Source organism: Littorina saxatilis, linkage group LG8 (genome assembly GCF_037325665.1).
Source record: "Littorina saxatilis isolate snail1 linkage group LG8, US_GU_Lsax_2.0, whole genome shotgun sequence".
Lineage (NCBI taxonomy): Eukaryota > Metazoa > Mollusca > Gastropoda > Littorinimorpha > Littorinidae > Littorina > Littorina saxatilis.
The window spans coordinates 34,072,900-34,094,767 of record NC_090252.1 but is presented as its reverse complement, the minus strand read 5'-3'; the positions used below and the strand labels follow the sequence as shown (position 1 = coordinate 34,094,767).

Below are 21,868 nucleotides of genomic sequence, written 5' to 3'. Positions count from 1 at the left end.
CAACGGTGGTAAACAGGGTGCAAAGACATGGTGCACTTAGCTTTTCTTCTGCCACTGAGTGGACGGCCTGTAATTAGTTCATAGTCTCCACAACTGCTCCGTCGAATGAAGTGCTGGTTAGCGTGGTGACGAAGCAGGGAACAGTGGAGACATCAGGCGCCTCACTCAGTCGCTGGTTAGCCGGTTAGCTGGTTACAACACCCCGCGGACGATCCGGTTACAGCATCCCGCAGATTAACAGCGTCCCGCAGATAGGCAGCAAAACAGCCAGCAACCGTAGCAGGTAGAAATGAAGAAAGGCTGCAACAAAAAGCCTCGGTGCACTAGACATGTCATGCTACCCCTCACACCCCACCTTTAAACATGTCACCCTGACATATTTCATCGAGCACGTGGGCCTGCACAAACGGACTTTTACAACAACAAATCAGCTATTTTCCTTCCTTCTCTCCATATCTGCAAAAACCATATACAGATTAGTATTTTAGCGTCACAAAGAGCAAATTATGCGCTAACCTGGAAAGAACAACAGAGAGTATTTCATTCCACAAACACAGACTCGTCAACAGCGTTAAATAATGATTTATTACCTCAAAAGCCTATGTAGGTAGCTCTCTCATTGAAGCGAAAACTGCTTCCTCCTTTGAATGGCCCCTGTTCGTCAACAGCGATACCCCATTCGCCCTCTTGCTGAGTCCTTTATGCGGTGAAATTACCTTCACGCACAGCGAAGAGAATTTGACGACCCGTCAACGTCAGACCGCATGTGAACGGAGAGAAAGTGGTCTCAAACTGAAGTTTCCTGAAGCCCTCCTGTACATATGCAGAGCGGCGCGTTGAATATCAATGCAGAACTCAAAGCGATGAAATCCATCAAACTAGCAGGAAATATAAGACACCGACCGTTCTCCCCAGCGCTGAGTTTTCGAGTGTCCAGTTAACATGTCTCAGACAGACAACCTTGACAAAATCACGTGACTAACCCTGTCACTTCCCAAGTTCAGCTATCGCCAATTCTGCCTCGACAGCAGAAATCACCCCCGTGAAATCCGTGCAACACAAAAATATCCGTGTTCGTTCTGCGCTGTCGGCAAAACCCACAACCGTTGACAGAAGCACAGGCGCTTTCTATCGCAATTGACCAAGAGAAGGCACCCCACCGAGTGACACTTTCGTGATCCATGTCACCTAATCGTGACAAGTCATAGCGAGCAGTTCTCAATATCTATATATATATACGACTTGTGTCTGTGTGTCTGTGTGTCTGTGTGTCTGTGTATCTGTGTATTTGTGTATTTGTGTATTCGCCATGCACGGCCAAAGTTCTCGATGGATCTGCTTCAAATTTGGTGGGCTTATTCAGAGAGACCCCGGACACAACCTCATCGATGAGATATTTCAACACGTGCTCTCAGCGCGCAGCGCTGAACCGATTTTGGTTCCACCTCAGCTATTTTGGTTCCACCTCAGCTACCCGGGCCCCCATACCGACACACCAAAGCCAAAGTTCTCGGTGGATCTTTTTCAAATTTGGACACCGTATTCAGCTACACCCCGGACACAATATCATCGATGAGATATTTCAACACGTGCTCTCAGCGCGCAGCGCTGAATCGATTTTGGTTTTTGTGTTCATTTCACCATTATAAGTAACTCTTCCTTATCTTCTCATATTCTCCAGGTTTTCAGCGTTTACCTCCCTTCCTTCGTAATGGTGCACTATAGTGTGAGTGGAGCGTCTTCGGATATTCCCGGCGTTCTGTTACTGTTACTATTTTTAGAAGGTCAACGCAGTGTCCAGAACGTAAATTGGACCCGTAAATTATCCTCACTGTAAAAGTGCAAAGGTCGAATCAATTTATAGCCACGCGAAAAATACACTGTCATCTATCTCTCTATAGATACGGCTTCTCTGTGTTTTTGTGTGTGTGTGTGCGTGTGTGTGTGTGTGTGTGTGTGTGTGTGTGTGTGTGTGTGTGTCTCTATGTGAGCAACACCTGTGCATTGTTTGTGATGTGGTCTGGCGGCTTTTGTGTAAATTTATGTACTGGCCTTCCTTTTAGAAGCCATAACTTGCACAGTCCTGTTTGAGTGGAGTTCGCCTCCAAAGGTGATTAACACGGTTACATTCGTCGACAAGGATGGGTCTCGATATGGTCAGGAATGGCATTATGGCCACTGAATCATTTTCGTGCTGTTCCCATTCCACGAATCTGGGAGGGACCTAAGCTTGGCGGGTCCATTGTTCGGACCCGGCGAAGCCGGCGTACGGCTTTAAGTACTTCTTCCCGGCGAAGCCGGCTACCCGGCGAAGCGGGTATTCATTCTAGTTATTATATAAAGGGCTAAGCAAGCCTATGGAGAGTCAATGGTTTTGTATAGGAGTGTGGCGGAAAAAAGCTAATCTAAGTTTGGAAATTGGAATGATGCTAGGGCGTAGAGTAGACATCACTGGCTTGGGCGGAGTGAGAGCGCGGAGCGGTAGAGCGCGGAGCGCAGAGAGCGGAGCGGTGGAAACTGATAAAAGAAAAAACTAACCTTAGAATTTGAAACTTCAAACTAAACCTAACACTGTCCTAAAAACATAAACATCAAAGATGGATGCCAGAACTAGAAGGAACCGGAACAAAATGGCGGCCGAAACAAGATGGCGGACCAAAACCAACATGGCGCACAATCTTGACGTTACACAACAAGCGTGAAAAATGTAGTTTTCTGGAATAGACGGTGATCGAATATAGCTCTGTCAAAACTTTCAAGCGTTGTGGCAGAATTAAGCTCCACTTCAGTGAGTCAAGCATAACTCATGGTCGACCAGCTGCCACCAGCTAAATTTTCAGAGCTTGTTTTTAATCCGAATATAACATATCTATATGTTTTTTGAATCAGATCATGATAAAGAATAAAATAAAAGTAATTTTGGATCGTTTTATACAAAAATAATTTTAATTACAATTTTCAGATTTTTAATGACCAAAGTCATCAATTACTTTTTAAGCCTCCATGCTGAAATGCAATACCGAAGTCTGGCCTTCGTCGAAGATTGCTTGGCCAAAATTTCAATCAATTTGATTGAAAAATGAAGGTGTGACAGTGCCGCCTCAACTTTTACAAAAAGCCGGATATGACGTCATCAAAGATATTTATCGAAAAAATGAAAAAAAGTCTGGGGATATCATACCCAGGAACTCTCATGTAAAATTTCATAAAGATCGGTCCAGTAGTTTACTCTGAATCGCTCTACACACACACACGCACAGACACACACAGACACACACAGACACACACAGACACACACACACACACACACACACATACACCACGACCCTCGTCTCGATTCCTCCTCTATGTTAAAACATTTAGACAAAACTTGACTAAATGTAAAAAAAGAAAAGAACGAGAGAGAGAGAGAGAGAGAGAGAGAGAGAGAGAGAGAGAGAGAGAGAGAGAGAGAGAGAGAGAGAGAGAGAGAGAGAGAGAGAGAGAGAGAGAGAGAGAGAGAGAACAGTTGTTAATAGACGATTGTGTGTAGGACCACAATGTCGGTCACGTAAAATGTCCTATTGAAATTTATAAAGCCGCTAAAATGTCAATGTCAAGGCATTTATCAAGGCATTTATCCGATTCACGAAAATGTGTAGCAACATCTCTGCGGTAACTTTTTCCTGCCTGATTCACCATAACCTATTGATAAGAGAAAGAGGTCAACTCAAGCTGTGAGAGTGAATAATGTATTCGTTTCTTATTCGTGAGGAAAATGCCCATAACGCGTACTAACACGTGTTATACATGCATTTCGAAACAAGAGTGGGTTGTGTACCAAACCAGCGTACATCCTAGGACTTCAAACGATGAGAGGGACCACAACCTAAAAACACGACAGGCGATTTTCTCCTGGTGGAAGGGTTGGTGGTGTTTGACAAGCCAGCATGCAGTGAATGAATGTGAAGCGCAAACAACTTCCCGATTGAGTTTTGTAAAGTATAGAAGGACTTGTATAGCTACGTCAGTCAAATGGGAAACATCCAAATCAGTGAAAGAAGTTGAGTTTGTGTGAGCGGCAAGTTTATATCGTATTGCTGGTTGTCTTGCTCAATGAAGTCTGTGCTTTTCGCAAGTTGTGTGGTCCTTTGGATTGCGTTTGCGTTTGGTTCGGCAGATGATTGTGAGTACATGTATTACACAGGAGAATAACCCTCTTGGGAGTATTACGCATGTCAACTACGCTATAGAGATAAACAGTTTAAATATATTAGAATATTTTGTGGATATCAACAATCAAATGATCACATCTGAAGAAGAGTGATAGATGAACAATATTAAACACAACAAGAATTATGTTGTTGGTACAATTATTTTTTACAAAACACAACAACTGTGTGCCAAATGATCAAAGTAAATTGCAAGCATGAAACACAAACATGAAAATAATAAAACATTCCAAGAAAAAAATCACATCCGGCCGAGGCTACGAATTATTTCAACCACAGCAGTTTAAACTGTTTTTTCTTATACAATTCTTCTACGACCCCGACTCCCTACCCTTTGTGACAGAAAGCGTGCTTCGAATCTACGCCGAAGAAAAGGGATTGTTGGGCAGAGAAATGAAGATCTTTCTTTAAAGATACTGTAATCAACTTGAGCATGGGGTATTATACTTTTGCAAACGAATCACCACTGAATAATTTGAAAACGTGAAATTGAGAAGAAAACACAAATACGAATATCGACCTCAAATACCCGGTTTCTGTCTGTTCTTTAGCAATGCTTTCGATATATTTTTGATTGAGGAAACGCCAACTGGGTGTAGATCCTTGCATGAATTCTACTATATTATTTCATCGCTATACTCCAGCCTTAAACATGCACTGATATTTTCGGGTTTGTATAAAATGAAAGCTGAGAAACCTCGAGAAAGCTTAGCAATTGACCAAACATTTGTGTCTGGAATGCTTTTGTGACATCTTTTCTCCTCCTTTACTTGTTTTTATTTCGGGGTTTCTCCTATTAACAAGATAGCAGAAAACGTGTGAAGCTTGGACAAACTGATTATGCACATGTTTCATTATAACCCTCAACATTTATTTAGCCATCGAATATATTGTTAGTGTTCTATGGTATAATTATGATGTCGTAATATCAATGTTTTATCATTCGACAACAGTGTCCTATTACAATGCAGTCTGCAGGGCAAAGGTGGTCTGCACAGTGCGACATAACTGCACAATATTGCATCCATTATGTAAACAATGTCAAAAACAACAACGATTACAACTGATTCTGGCTTTAACACGTGCAGGTGCCTACTTTGCAACACCGACATTTTCGAGTGGGAATCTTTCCGTGGAGGAATTTACCAATGCAACCCTGACGTTCATGGTCGTCAACAAATGTGGGAACAACTCACAGCCAGACACAATTACCATACAAAAGAACGAACGAAACACACGCTGGGGTTCATTATGCGTATTAAGAGAAGACAAGTTGAGTGAAAACACATGTGAGTGTGACTCATTCGACGCAGAGTTTTCTTGTAGGTTCGCCGACGTGTTCACGCGTTTTTGGCAGTGGCGGATTACATTGTTCAAGAACAACACAGTTTTGCCGATTGACGTAACCTGTGAGTACTGGGTTTTTTTCACATTAGAAAATTGAAACCCCAATTGTTACGAATGAACGTCATTTACTTCTATCAGTTCTTACTGCTGCATTGAAACAACATTAAACAAACAATCAATCAAACAAACAAACAGTCGCACACACAAAATCAAACAAACACACGTCATACAAACACAAGATAAAACAACTAGCCAAAGGAGAGCATTTGACCGTTGTTAAGCAAGCTAGCAAACAGTTCAGAGAGAGAGAGAGAGAGAGAGAGAGAGAGAGAGAGAGAGAGAGAGAGAGAGAGGGGGGGAGGGAGGGAGGGAGGGAGGGAGGGAGGGAGTGAATGGCAGTCGGAGAGATGGAGATGCAGAAGGGAAAAGACTGACAGACAATCGGACAGATAGGGACATCCATACCGACAGAGACAGCCAGACAGACATAGGGCGTATACGTTTGTTCATTACAGTACACCTTGAGAGAGGGAAGAGAGAGAGAGAGAGAGAGAGAGAGAGAGAGAGAGAGAGAGAGAGAGAGAGAGAGAGAGAGAGAGAGAAAGTGAGAGACAGAGAGAGAGAGAGATAAAGGGAGAGAGAGCGAGAGAGAGAGGGAAAAGAGAGAGAGACAGAAACAGAGATACAGAGGGAGACAGAGAGAGGGAGACTCAGATTGAGGCAGAGAGAGACACACACATAGACAGACAAACAGAGAGACAGCGGGACATAGACAGACAGACAACCGGACGGAAAGAGACATACATACCAACAGAGACAGAGACCGCTTACATTTGTTCATTACAATTCATTGTTTAGTAAACACACAACGTCTTTTTCAGATCCTACAAATATAACAGACTTCAATATAATGCACGAAGGGAACACACGTACTATAACTGAAAACCACAACATTCAAGTGAAATGTCATTGGGACAATGGCAATCCAAAAAGTAACATCTTGCTGCGTAACGACCAGAACGGGACAATCATAGCGTACGGGGAACCTGGAGAGAACACAAATGGATCTTTTGTTAAAAACATCATCAGCAGTACCTCTTGTGATGACTCCGGGCAGTACAGTTGTGTAGTACAAGGCACGAATGAACAAAAAACGATCAGTTTATGGATTGAGTGTAAGTATGCCACTACAAGCATTTGTCGTCAAATTTCAAACACACACACACACACACACACACACACACACACACACACACACACACACACACACACAGACAACTACACACACAGACAACCACACACACACACACACAGATACACACAGATAACTACACACACAGACAACCACACACACACACACACACACACACACACACACACACACACACACATACACGCACACACATACACGCACGATAAGCACAGGCCCCCTTACAGTGCCTCACTAAATAAGGAACCTAAACAACAAAGTGGCTGTAGTGAGATGAACAAAGTTAAAAAAAAGAAAAAAAGAATACTTTACCCACCGATACAAGGACAGCACAAAACAGTATAAATAAGGAACATTTTTCGAAAATAACAATGGGAGTGACATAATTTAAATCACCATACATAATTATGTCCAGGCTTTGACAGAACAAAAGTATCCTTGGCGGATGATGACTTTATTCAGTAATTCTGCAGAAAAACAGAAATGCTGGAGAAAAACCATTCTTTTCTCCAGCATTTCTGCATAATGTCATCTTTCGTGAGAGCAACGTTTTTTTTCTGCAGTAAAACAGTAAAATTTAAATCAAGAATGCTGCAGTAAAACGGTGATGTTGTTTTACTGGAGAAAAACTTTTTCTTTAGCATTTTGGCATTATTCAGTTATTCTACAGAAAAACAGAAATGCTGGAGAAAAACTGTCTTTTCTGCAGCATTTCTGCATAATGTCATCTTTCGCCGAAGCAACGGGTTTTTCTGCAGCAAAAATTTTTACTGCAGTAAATATGAAATCAAGAATGCTGCAGTAAAACGGTGCTGTTGTTTTACTGCAGAAAACCTGTTTTTATTTTTTCTGCAGCATTTTGTACTGGCTCTTGGCGGATTATGACATTAATTTATTCAGTTATTGTGGAGAAAAACCGAAATGCTGGAGAAAAACTGTCTTTTTTGCAGCATTTCTGCATAATGTCATCTTTCGCGAGAGCAACGGGTTTTTTTCTGCAGTAAAATTGAAATCAAGAATGCTGCAGTAAAACGGTGATGTTGTTTTACTGCAGAATAGTCTGTCACAGTTTTTCTGGAGAAAAACGAACGACCTTGTAAAGTAGCGTTTGTATTCGTCGCCCCCTGGGATAGTATAATAGTTTGTAACTATTGGTAATTCTGGATGAGTCCATCTCTCGACAGAGGGGGGCTCGCGTGCTCCAACATTATAATGAGCCAGTACAAAATTCTGCAGAAAAAGTGTAAACAGGTTTTCTGCAGTAAAACAACAGCACCGTTTTACTGCAGCATTCTTGATTTCAATTTTACTGCAGTAAAATCTTTTGCTCCAGAAAAACCCGTTGCTTCGGCGAAAGATGACATTATGCAGAAATGCTGCAGAAAAGACAGTTTTTCTCCAGCATTTCTGTTTTTCTGCAGAATAACTGAATAATGCCAAAATGCTGAAGAAAAAGTGTAAACAGTTTTTCTGCAGTAAAACAACATCACCGTTTTACTGCAGCATTCTTGATTTCAATTTTACTGCAGTAAAATGTTTTGCTGCAGAAAAAAACGCTGCTCTCGCGAAAGATGACATTATGCAGAAATGCTGCAGAAAAGACAGTTTTTCTTCAGCATTTTGGTTTTTCTGCAGAATAACTGAATAATGTCATAATCCGCCAAGGATACAAAAGAGCATTGGCACATGCTAAAACAAACATCATGGCTGCTTTCTGTGAAAAGTGGGAATAATGTTTGGATAGTTGATTTGAAAAATGGACAAAATGCATTCAGCAAAAGTAACTCTGCACAGAAAGCAGTCTTGTGGAGCTATGACTGTTTACATTATGGTTTACACAGGAATACAGGTAACCAATGACATCCCATTTGTGTGAATGTTAATATTTGTTACGTAGGTAACACGGGACAAAAAAAGAAAACAAGAATCACATGTGAGAAAGAGGCGGTTCGAAATAGCCACCAGAAGTGTTTCATAAAACGGTTAAAGAAATAGACATTCTTTAATTGCCGAGTAGCTTTTCAATGATATCGTATTTACAGGCCCGCCACAGTTCCTTCACTCCGATGTTGAACAGGGAACTTCCAACCCGTCTCAAGGATCGGATGCAAAGTTTCAGTTCAGCATTCTATCATACAAGAACATCACAAGGTGTATGCTGAAAGGCCCTCAAGAAGAGGAGCCCAAAAATTGCACAAACAACGGAAGGTACGTGGAGATACATGGTGATCAGGATTCACTAATCGGCTTTCTGTGCAAATCAGCAGCCATTCAGTATCACAATAAGTAGCTTCAGTTGGAAATTTGTATTGACTCTTTTGAAACATCACAGTTCGCTAACAGATTTATACACCCAATGAAGAAAATGATCACTGATCATAGAGATTGTTTTCATTTTCACACTATACATTCCTTAGAGCTCAGTGAATTTAGGATAACAATGATGTCGGTAAATACCAGAGGAATGGTCTCACTTTTTCGCGTAAGTTTGTTTGGGTAACTTTGACTGTTTGATTTTCAGTCAAATAATTAAAAAATATTGTTTTTCTTTTTTACATGTTTTTAATTCTTTTTGGTACACGACAACAACATCAGACAGCAACATCAAATAACATCAGACATACAAACTTATATGCATCTTCAAAAATACAAGAACCAAAACAACGGGAAAGCACAGTAAAGCATACAATCACACAGCCCATATTCAATACATTTCTAAATTATGTAAACAAGCTCTTCGTCTCCTTTCCTATCTTTCTATTTGATTATTTTGTCAAACTACTCATAACCACCGAGTCCTGTTCTCTGTTAAGCTGCTGCAAAATAAACAAACAATGTTTATGTCCAAGTCTAAAATAAAAAAAACATCTTTAACCTTATATTAACTCCAAAACCAAATTTTATCCTTACAAACTCAATCAGAAAAACAATCAATCATTTGACAATATCAGAGGTTTAATGGGTATCACTCCAAATATGTTTATTGTATGTAAAATTAACTTTACTTAAATATTCTTCTACCAAATACCTTTTTTCCCATATCTCTTTTAAATGCAGCCATTGTAGGAACAGCTTTTGCATACTTACACTTATAAATACAAAAATTGGCATTTCATATTATAAAATCAAAAACTGTACTACTTTTGAAATATTGATCAATACCAAAAAAAATAAACTTTTCATTAAAAAAAATGTTCTCAACATTGTGACATTCATTTTTAACATATAACAAATCATTCCAAAATGACTATATATTGACACGACCACAAACAATGTTGAATACTATTCCTCTCGTCTCGGCATAAATCGCACATCACGCCTTCAACTACTACCATTTGTTTTAATATTACATTTGTTGCCAAAATCCTATGTAATATTCGGATTTGAAACCATTTAAGTTTCACTTCAGAAATTGTCGTTACATATTTAAAACATAATTTCCAATCAATATCGCCTTCTGATTTACCTTCCCATTTTGTACAACAATTTGGACGCTTTCCATCCTGTAATAATTTTTCATAATACAATTTTGCTCCTTTTATTTGGGAGTGAATGACTGACACTGATTTAATACTATCAATCATACTATTTTTCTCTAAAACAATATCACACGTTTTTATAAAAAATTTTGATTGCTCCCACGCATCCTAAATAACTCAATAAATTTGTTCTGATTTGATACTTTTCACAAAACTCGTTATAGGTATAAAAACTTCCATCGTCATTAACCAACTGACCAATGAAATAAATGTTATTATATGTATAAATTCAAACCAATTCTGAAAAAAACGAGTCTTTTTCCCAATCTTTATATTATTATTTAAAAAAAGTGTTTCTGCGAATATTTCTTTGGAAGTTTCTAAATCTATTTTATATCGAAACTGTTCATAAAGTAAACATTAAACGCATCCTTCCAAAAACTATTACAATGTTTTATCCTACATACGTGAGAGAGACACCCGTGAGATAATAATCGTTCAAATCACACGTGTGTATATCATGTAAATGAGGTCATGTCAAGCAAGTCTGGCAGGGACCTATTTTTCCACTGCTTATGATGCCAAAGTCACCGAGACAAACGTCATTATAGAAACACAAATTGCGCTCGCTAATTACCCTCGATGAATCTTTAGAACTAACACGTCACGCCACACTTTCAGAGTGACGTTTCTTTGCTTTGACATAATAGATTGCACGAGGCTTTAGAAGAGATCGAGGTTCCAAAACAAGCGTCTTCAAGTTTAGCTGCCTCGTCTGCAAGACATTTTCAGTAAAATACACGTAAGTACAGTATGTAGGATAAACAGAATACTACATGGCTTGCTGTGTCGTACCAGATTTACACTCGTTGCTTTTTCAAATAGTGAACAGCTCGCTTTCGCTCGTAGTTCAATATTTTAAAAAAACAACTCGTGTAAATCTGGTACAACACAGCAAGCCATGTAGTATTCTCTATGTTTGCCACTATACTGGCTAGGCCTACACACATCAATATTGTCCAGATCAGGATATAAAACAGTTGTTATAACTTTCCATTTGTAGACCGTAAACCTCAACTTTTTTTTATCCAAGTCTTAACGTGAGGAACATCAAGGCCACCATCTTTAACACTTTTAACTACAACATTTCTACTTATCCGATCACGTTTTCGATTCCCTACAAAGTCAAAAATCCTAGTCTGTAAATCATTTACAAACTTGTCTGGAGGGTTTGGCAACAACATCCACAAATATACAAGCTTGGACAATATTAAGGATTTCAAAACTGCTATTCTACCTAAAGGGGTTATCAATCTTTTGGACCAAATCAAAAATAACTGTTTTACTGCTGATTCTCAATCAAAATGATGCGTGTTCTAAAGGCGTTGATCTGCTCAGTAAGTGGAAATAATAACAGTTTCTACACATGCGCCAGTGCAATTCAGCCTCGTTGGAATTGTATTGATATATATATCTGGCGAGTGAGTCCCTTTGATATTCCCGCTGGATCTTGACTGAAATACAAGCCATATAAAAAATCACGAGTGTTGTAACCTCTATATCCCATGAAGATCAAAAAACAAAGTGTGACGGAAACATCAAGCTTTAGTTTTCCGATTGTACATGTGCATTTTGGAATGTCAAGGACGACAGAAAGTAGAGCCAGCTATGATGTATTTCGTGCACCCTTATTTATCCAATATTTTATGTGTTATAAGAGTGCAATAGTTACATCATGGATGAGTTGTTCTTTGCTACTGGTGACAAGTGGGGGCAGCTCACACGGACGCATTTTTCAATACAGTCTAGGGGAGAAACTGCCAGTCACAAAGCACCCAGTACATGCCAGAGAGATAGGAGAATCACCACAATCAAAGAAAATACCACAATCATTCAATGGATATGGAAATGTTAAGATTTACTGTGAAAATGCTAGCAAAAATGGCGACCAAAAACGGGAACGCACACTAGGAGTGACTTACCTCCCGTTCTGTGTTGTTGATAATAGTCGTGAATTTTCATTTATTATAAACTTAAGCACTGTGATAAGGTAGTCTCGACAGACCGATATTGTCCTTGTACGCTGTGTTTACGTTTGCTTCGTCTTATGTTATCAAGGCAAGGCACATTTTATTCAAGAAACCCCATGGGGGTACTTGAAAAATTAAAATACAAGAACAAGAAAGAAATGGAGGTTGTTTCACTAATACATATGTAAACTCATTCCGTTAAAACAAAACAAAAATTGAATATGGATTTCATGTCTCAACAATCGAAATTCATGGATTATGGCTAAATTCAATTATAACATTGCGGGATACAAAAAAAAACAATTAACTGCCCATATCATATTTACTTATCAAAACCAATTTAAAATTCTTGTAAAATACCTTTTATGAAGTGAATTAAACTTAAAGGCATAGAAAGCTGATGACTATTCACGCTAATTGCTTTACCCACAGCTGGAGACATGCTAAATTAAGTTCCCTGCAAGATATTGTGGTCTAGGACCCCTTAAATGTTGAGATATTTGAATTTTTATTTTGATCTAGATCGTCCTATTTATAGATTTGCCAACAGAGGTAACGTTGACGCAAGGGAAATAACTCCGCGTCTTTGTTGACATCCTCACTTTTTCAGAGGCTAGAACAAGCTGTAATGCATGTATATGGTCCGCGCATTGCGACATATCGTCATTATATGGCCTTATGATGCATTTGACATCGATTGTGGGCAAACTACACATCGTAAACACGGGAGCGAGTTAGTAAGCCTTTAACAATACTTTTTTCTTTGTTGTGGAAAACAAAAGTTGAAACTTAATTACATCAGGATTATTGCGATACTTAAATCGCCCCTGACAACAGTGGACATTGATGGCATTTATGGGATTCCATTAATAACTTCCCCAAAATCCTAGTGCTGTCCACGAGCATTGAAAACGGTGACTATAAAAAGAATCGGGAATTCTACGCTGAAGAGCCTGGTCGGTTCTATCGTTCACATTTATTCCAGTAACCATTTCTAAGTAACTCAGTTCATGTGCGGCTAGGTTACGTACATTACAGGGAATGTCACCTGGACAACTCTAACGTCAAATTCGCAACAACAAAAATCCTTATGGCTTCCCGGGAGGTGTACATGTTTAATTAGATATTATAAGATGTTTGATGGGTTGTTGACAGACCAGCTTTTTTGTCGGTCCGAGGGGGAGCATATCGTCTTTTGTTTCATATTTATTGACCAAGGCCGAAGGCTGCGGTCAATAAATATGAAACAAAAGTCGATATGCCCCCCGAGGACCGACAAAAAAGCTGGTCTGTCAACAAACCACCAAACATCGTTTTTGTCATCATTTTGGTAGTGAGAAAATAAGTGCACAATCAACCCAGGGAGCCATGCTTTGAAACACGGGTTCCGTGCTGATAACCACACGAGTCCCGGTTTGATAACCACTGGCAATCAACGATAGCCGTGGAGCGAGGATTATCAGAATGAGCTGGCGTGTGAAAGCAACTTTCTGTGTTTTTGAGTTCATTAAATGTTGGGATGAATATGTCAGGTTTGAGGATGCACAGTTCTGTAGGTTCATCTCGGTATTCCACCCCTCGGCTTTCTGTTGTAAATATTAAGCTGAGTGATCGAATGTGGAAGCTACGTTTGGTCAAAGGTCACAGAAGATTTGCGTCGTGCAGCGAAGGAAAGAATCGCGATCTTGTTTCCGACTCAGTACCTCTTTGTTTTTCATTAGACCTGTCATTCTGCTTGCTCGGCTTTGTTAGATGTTTGCATATCTTGTTGCTATTTTCTTTGCTTTTATTATTGTTTCTTATTTGTGCTTCGTTTATCGATACAACGTCTTGTGCACGGGTCAAAATGTGTGTGTCAGGGGTCGTTTTACTTGAACTTGACGTTCGTGTTTCTCCGAACGTCTGTGTATCGAAACACAGATACACGCACTCCATGACTCTGTAAGAAGACAAAACATATCGCTAGGTTTCATTTGTTTTTGATGAATGTATGACCTTTCATGAAGTAGTTTTGTTTTTTGTTTACTTTTGCCAGTTTGCCAGTTTGTTTTTGGAACTTTGCAAAGCAGTGTCGTGTCGTCTGTTTAGGTCTGGGGAAACACCAATGAAAAGAGCCGAAGAATCCCCGAGCGTTTCTATTGGGTTTGCTTTTGATTATCCATGTATAACCTGCTTCCTGCAACTATGGTAACCGGGGATTTATTGCCTGGGGAACATGAGATTTATTTGCCAGGTGCTTGTGAATGAAAACTCGTGAAAATGATGACAAACGTAGATATTCAGCAAAACAGTTCATCAGAGTAAATTTAGGTTACTTCATTGTATGTGTCTTAGCGACATAATCGTCAGCGGGGCACTTCCCCGTTTGAACCTGACTGTGGTGATCAGCAATGTGAGCGAGCAGGACAGTGGGACCTGGCAGCTTAGCGTGGAGAACGGGTTCAAAGGAAAAGCCAGCATCCCCAACGTGGCCTTTGTCATCTTCACACTGGATGTTATGCTGCGTAAGTAAAGTATTACGTTACGTACAGTTTTTGTCATCCCCTGTGTGTGTGTGTGTGTGTGTGTGTGTGTGTGTGTGTGTGTGTGTGTGTGTGTGTGTGTGTGTGTGTGTGTGTGTGTGTGTGTGTGTGTGTGTGTATGAGTGTGTGTGTGTGTATGTGTGTGTGTGTGTGTGTGAGTGTGTGTGTGTGTGCTCTGGCAGAAATGTATGCTTGTTGAACATGCATTCAAACCAAGAGTCGCTGAACACATCATTTATGCAAACAGATATAAAGCATACATTTAAAGAATAAACGTATGCAAATGAAGATTGTATTTTTAACGCGAATTACAACCGACGTCATTTTGTCACTACTTAGATGCCATCTTCAAAATGTCTCCAATAAAATAACTACAATACTTCAGATCAAACTTTTTTAGTTAAAGAGAAGAAAAAGCAAGCAACATCCTCTTAGTTGACATGTTTATGTTAAAATAGTCATTACACCACTTTGCAACTGGTTGACGACAGGAAATACATTTCATATAGCACATTTTGTGCATACCAATACTACGGAATCCACAAGACCAAACACCCTTTTTACCTCAGAAAACCTGTACCCGATTTTCCCAAGAAATTTGATAACCTCTGCATGGGCTTCAAGTTTACGCTGAGTAAGGGGATATCCTTGTGTGATATATGCAATGCCATAACAACCAGTTTTGCGGCTTGTCGAATTTTAATTTGAACCGTGTTTTGCAATGGGAAAGCAAAACGTAACAACAACAAACAAAAACAACAAAAACGACAACAAACAAGAAAAATTGTCAGACCAAATGTTAGACAGCAGGGTTTCCGTGACAAACCCATGTAATAAACGCATGTGAATTAGTTTTGTTCGCAGACTCAGAGGAACATATGTGTAGGCCGAAATGTCCTGGCTAAAAAACCCACATTGTTTTGTCAGAAGACCTCTTACATGAACAAAACATAGGACGGTCTATTGACCAAGGGTCATAACAATGCGTCAGATTAAAACAAAAGTTGCGTCAATGACCGAAGACCAAGGGCTGAGAATACGACTGGTGCATTTGAAGATATGTTGCTTGTTTCTGCTCATAACTGGGTTCATATGATTTGAGCAAAATGTGGACATCACATCAAAGGTTCTTAGCCTCGCCCGCTCTCAAACGTAATGTTTTTTTTAATTATTTTTATTATTCACTTAGAATAATCGAAACGGTTAAAAAATCTGGCATACATTTTACATTGTTTCAACTTGTTATCTTTGGTAGCCTGGGGAACAGAACATAATTATCCATTTCGTTCAACTCAAATAAACCCATCATTGCTGAGAAAGAAAGGCAGATCTCCTAATATTGATCCAGCTACCCAGCAAATTGGGTTTTCTTGACCTTCTCCCAGACTGCGACTGGCTCGATCTGTATAAAATGTCTTATTTTGTCCGAAAATACCAGTAACAGATACTAGCAAGATCTAGATGTGGCACTTTTGAGGACGTGTACGGGAACGTGTACGGGTAACGTCATCAAATCTTGTTTTCACGTCACGCGTTTGCAGTCTGCAGTCTTAGTGGTACCAAAACAACGTATGCATGGGTGCAACTCTGCCGGCTACACGCCGGCAGCCGGTTTTTGCTTTCATCGGCTGCCGATGTTTTTGTTCCAGGAGAGGGGTTTTTTGGCATTTTAAATACTAAAAAAGCTTGGACCCCAACTTTTGCCGGTTTTTGGAATTATCCAGGTTGCACCCATGCGTATGCATTGGAGAAAAAAGTTAGTCACGGGTGACGCAATATTTACACGTACGCGTACAGGTCTTTGCAACACGTTTGATCAAGTAGAGCAGTATAAGTATTTGGGAATAATCATAGATAATAAGTTGACATGGAAGCCCAATATTGATGCTATTGTGAAGAAGCTCCACTCCCGCCTGTACTTTTTGAGAAAACTCAGATCTTTTAATGTTAGACAAGAGATTCTCCAGATGTTTTATACTTCAACCTGCAATAGTGTGCTGTACTTTGGATCCGTGTGTTGGAGTGGCAGCATCAGCAAGCAGGACAGGGATAGATTAGAGAAGTTTATTAAGAAAGCAGGTGGGGTAGTTGGGAGGAAGCAGGACACTTTTGCATCAACGCAGGAACGACGACTGACTGACAGGCTACAGAAGATTTTGACCGATGACACGCACCCACTCAGACCTGAACTTGACAGCAGACGGATAGACAGAAGCTTAAGATTTAGACAGCCATACACAAGAACCACACGCTACAGAAACTCATTCATTCCATCTGCAATTCACATCTTCAACTCTCAGGCGGGGCGCTAGGTGCTGGTGCTGTCGCTCTGACAACGGCATAATCTTTACATCCTTTTATCAGTTGTTTTTCTCTGTTGTTAGTTATATTGACTTATAGGATACAAATGTGAGAAGATAATGTGGTTAAAGTGTGATAAGGTGATAATGTGATATAATTTTTAAACAGGCAATGCATTGCTTCTATTTGTAGGCTTATTTTAGTAAGTGTGTGGGTACAATGTTTGCGTGTAACGATATGATGTGAATATGCGATGTGAATGTTGCTACATGCATGGTTGATTGATTGATTAATTGATTGATTTTACAGACACACAGTCAAGCTTGTAATTTCTCTTTTAGAGATGAATAAAGATTATTGTATTGTATTGTATCTAGAACACTGTAATGTCTCTTGACCATGAACTGATCGTACCGCGACACAAAGGTTTAGAACACATTCCATTCTTGCTGTTACAAATGAAAGCAGAAAAGCAAGAAACACACTAGATGTTTGTTAGGGAGACACAATCACTACATGTTTCCGACTGAAACTCAAACCAAAAGTGCCCCAGAAAGAGGTTGGCGAAAGAGGGAAATATTTTGAACACACTGATCATGAGAAACGAGTCCTTTTAGTCATTAAGTCATTTTGGTTTATATTTTGTATGTGAAAGATGTGTTGGTCAGTTTTCACTTGCGTTTTACGAACTCCTGCAAAGACTGAATTCATGAATGTTTTGCCTTGTTTGTATTTTTTAACCGATTTCATATGTGTGTTTTTTCCCTTGCTCGTAGTTGGCATGACACCTTTTGAATTAGTTCCAAACTTGTGAACTGTTGCTCTTAGCAAGCACTTAATTCGCAATTACACTTGTACGCCAAACTATCTTAGAATGCGTAATGTTTGTATTTATGGTAACAAATTGCTTTTTCATAAATGTTTGTTTGGAGTGTATCTATTGCTAACATTCGAACGATGGTCTTCTCTAAATAGTGTTTTAGAAACATTATCTTCTCCATACCTTATTAAGTCCTTATCAAGAAATGTGACGATTTTGATTGATAGGTATACACTCTTGAACTGCCATACCTGAATTACTGTTATAATATTCACTCTTATGTTTTACTCACTCTTACTGTTAACCAATCTTATGCAAACCCCTCATCACCCAACGCCTCCGTCGAATACATAATAATTATACGTTAATTTTCTCTTGACACCATCATTTACGTACACTTATTCTCATAGTATATAATGTGTAGCCAAGTGGCATACCCAGTCTTTTTGTGTAATTATCTCCTGCCCGACCCAGTTGCCTCCCCTGTCTATTATCTTCCCCTGACCCAAGTTGTGTCTCCCGCTAGGATTATTGTGTGTTTACTATCGTAGGGTAGACTCTTGACCGGATTCCTTTCTAACCTCTTATCTCAGATTTAGGTGGTCGTTATGTAATGTGCCGCCAGCCTGTCTGGGTATCGTTGGACTCGGCGTTTGTCAAGTGGGTGTCATTTCTTTTGACAGGGTACATCATAGAAGATGCCAGGTGGCTTGGAGGTTTTAGGAAAGAACGCGATTTGTGACACTGCGAGCTGTGAGTTGCTCCGATTGTGTCGGTTGACGTGAACGGTCGCAGTGCTGACCAAATTTGTCGCGAAGTTGTAATCGGTCGACGTGTGGTTGTAACTGAATTCCGATACCTGTGCTCTTGTGTTTACTGTTTCAAGTGTGCTCACTGAGGAGAATCTGTAAGTAACTAAATGCTTTATTCATTCCTTATGCTGTATTCTTTCCTTATGCTCTATTCTTATGTTTCATTTGATGCTATGATGTTTGTATATATGTACATTTTAACGCTGAAATTGAGCGTTAATAACTTCTAATATTTGATGACCAGTTGTTCTAAAGTTGTTTTAGAGTCTTGTGAATTAAAGACTCGTAAGAATCAAGTAAGGCAGACTCGTTCTCATACGTTTGTTTTCGCTGAGAAAAAGCCTGTCTCGCAATATTTTATGTCGAGAAGACCCATGTGTATCGTTGCGATCTTTTCCCCATTTTATCACATATTATTTCTGGAGATCAGTTAAGTCTGAGTAGTAGTCGGTTAAAAGCCCAAAGTTAAGCCCTCAGTGCCATTGGCCCGTAAAGCTACCTATTTACAATTGATGAACGGGAATTATGGTTGACACATATATTTTGGGTAATGAACTCGTATCATGAGTTTGATGAATTCAGGCATGAGAATGATAGAGATCTTCTGAGTTAAGATTTCAGACAATAGGAAGATATTGTCTACAGGCTGCACAATTTTGACTATTAATTCTCATGTTGCACTTTAAAGGCGCTTGCCTACAGAAGAACTTTGCGACTGAAACAACCTAACATTTTGTGCAGTCGCATAGATGCAAAACAGACTTTTAATCTAAGGCGTTATGATTTAGTCGCGCTTCCCTGTAAAGTAATAGACTGTTGTCTAACGCTTCATTTTGAAGCATGGGAGCTTGCGCTTACCCCATGCCTGAGTTATCTTTCTTATTCTTGTCGTTATTATTCAACTCGATGAAGATGTGTCTTCATGGCGATGAACATACTTAATAATAACAATTATTTTGCAGTTGCGGTTCATGCAGTTGGTTAATTTATGTAGAGCATTTTCCTATGCAAGGCTTAGGCCTAAGGGAAGATGTTGGTTACTTCCCTTGACATTAGCTGTTGTGGAGTTGTTTAACTCACTGTGGATTCTCTTTCAGAGAATGCTGTGTCTGCAGGATTTTGGCTGTATTGTTACTTGTCTATATTTGTCATGATTATTTTGACAAATGATACAGTCATACATTCATAGGTTTATTGTGGAATGTATGTATGGTTAGGATGCATTGGTATGAATGGTGCGTTTTACTTGTTATGCCATGTACTTATATTATGTTTTCTTTTCTTTTCATGTGTCATCAGACACTGCTTTCTGGTGTACGTTAATTAAAAGTCACGTTATCGCAACCTCTGTCTTGGCGTCTCATTTATGCTTCCTGGCCTATTTCCCCCCTTCCACTCCACCCTATCACAGCGTATTATGGTTCGTGGATTATCATAATATGACAACATTTTGTTTTGTTCCTATCTCTGCAGAAACCTCCAGCGGCCCTTCTACAGGTTTGAAAACAATTTAAGGCTGTTGTACATTTACATTCTGTGCATATAATAATGAGCTGTACTTCCGGCTTCATCTGTTGACGACCATTCTACATTGTGTGTGTGGGTGTTTTACACTTACAGGCTGTGTACATACTACAGTACATCCTAAAACGTATAGATATAAGCGTCAGTTGCACATGATAGCTCACAATTATCTTCCTTGTTCGTGTCCCCAATTTTGAACATTACGAAGGTTTGCCTGTAACAAAATGTAGACTGGTATACTGTGACATTGCTTTTAACTTCCTTGTCGGTTACGTGTTATCTTCATTGTAAAGGCTACAGTTAGGATGAGTGTTCATTCGTTAATTGCCTCTAAACAACAGTATCGACATGCATCCTACAAACATGTTTGGAGTAAGGACACTCCGTGGTTAGGGACCAGGCACAAATATGTATAAGCACTGCTTACACAAACAAGCAGACCGACAGACATGCACACACACGCCCTCTCTCTCTCTCTCTCTCTCTCTCTCTCTCTCTCTCTCTCTCTCTCTCTCTCTCTCTCCTGCACACACAACCACACACACACACACAAACACACACACACACACACACACACACACACACACACACATCAGCAACAACAACAACAACAGTTACAACAAACACATTCACAACAACAGCACAATGTAGAAGGCTGATCGTGACAACGTGGTGAATTCTCCCCGGCCCCATTTGTGTTAAAAACAAAGTTAGAGGAATTGTGCCTTAGTGTACCGTATATGATGCGGAGGAAGAATAAGTAGGGGTGGTGAGGGGCAGCTTCGAGATGGTACACAATGATTAATAACGGTTCTGTCTAAGAAGAACTTGTATGTACATAGGTTTGTTGGACATCTATAGGTGATCTAAAGGCACATTCCATAAACAACTCGGCTCAGATCTGGCCAAGACTGTGCGGGGAATATACGGCACTCCCTTTACTTGACCACTTGACAGTCTTGCTGCTTTCTGTGCTGAATGGTATTTTTTCTCTCTTGTTTCTTAAAAGCCAATGGTGAAATTCTACAACAGCTTGTACTACCTGACTGGTTTTGTTGTTTTTTTGGTTTCTGGCCAAAGCTCAACATAACTTTCCATGACATTAGTCACCAATGCAAAAACTTGTTTTTAATAAATGCTAGATGACAGCTATTGTAAAGATTAGAAGTAAAAATATAAAATTGAAAAATTAAGTACAGATCGAGTTTTAAAATCCTGTAGTACGCACTTTTGCATTCCTAAGGAAATCTTATTTGATTTATGTTTGTTTTAACCTTTGCCGGATGCCGCTTTTGACTACACACTCCCGACGATGCGGGTTTGTCTGAACCCATACATTTGAAAGAGGGTTTTTACCGTTTATTCCTCTAACGACGATGCGGGTTTGTCTGAACCCATACATTTGAAAGAGGGTTTTTACCGTTTATTTCTCTAACGACGGGGTGGGTTCAGGGAAACCCACAGCGCTACTTCAGTGGTTACATCGAGTTTCTCCCTTCACCGACCTCTTGCAGGGGAGGGAGAGGGGGAGGGAAAGGGGGAGGGAGAGACTGAGAGAGACTGAGAGACTAAGAGAGAGACTGAAAGAGAGAGAGAAAGTGTGTGAGAGACA

General features: G+C 39.8%; 1 protein-coding gene and 1 long non-coding RNA gene across 4 annotated transcripts in view; one reads left to right on the top strand and one right to left on the bottom strand.

Annotated features, from left to right (window-relative positions):
• Positions 1-21,868, bottom strand: part of LOC138973367 (hemicentin-1-like) — a 486,299-nt gene that overhangs the window by 56,864 nt on the left and 407,567 nt on the right. The gene's annotated exons all lie outside the window — the stretch shown is intronic.
• Positions 4,009-8,994, top strand: LOC138972279 (uncharacterized). The gene is made up of 4 exons (XR_011457530.1): positions 4,009-4,165; positions 5,300-5,620; positions 6,440-6,733; positions 8,811-8,994. It is a non-coding gene; the product is annotated as an uncharacterized lncRNA (long non-coding RNA).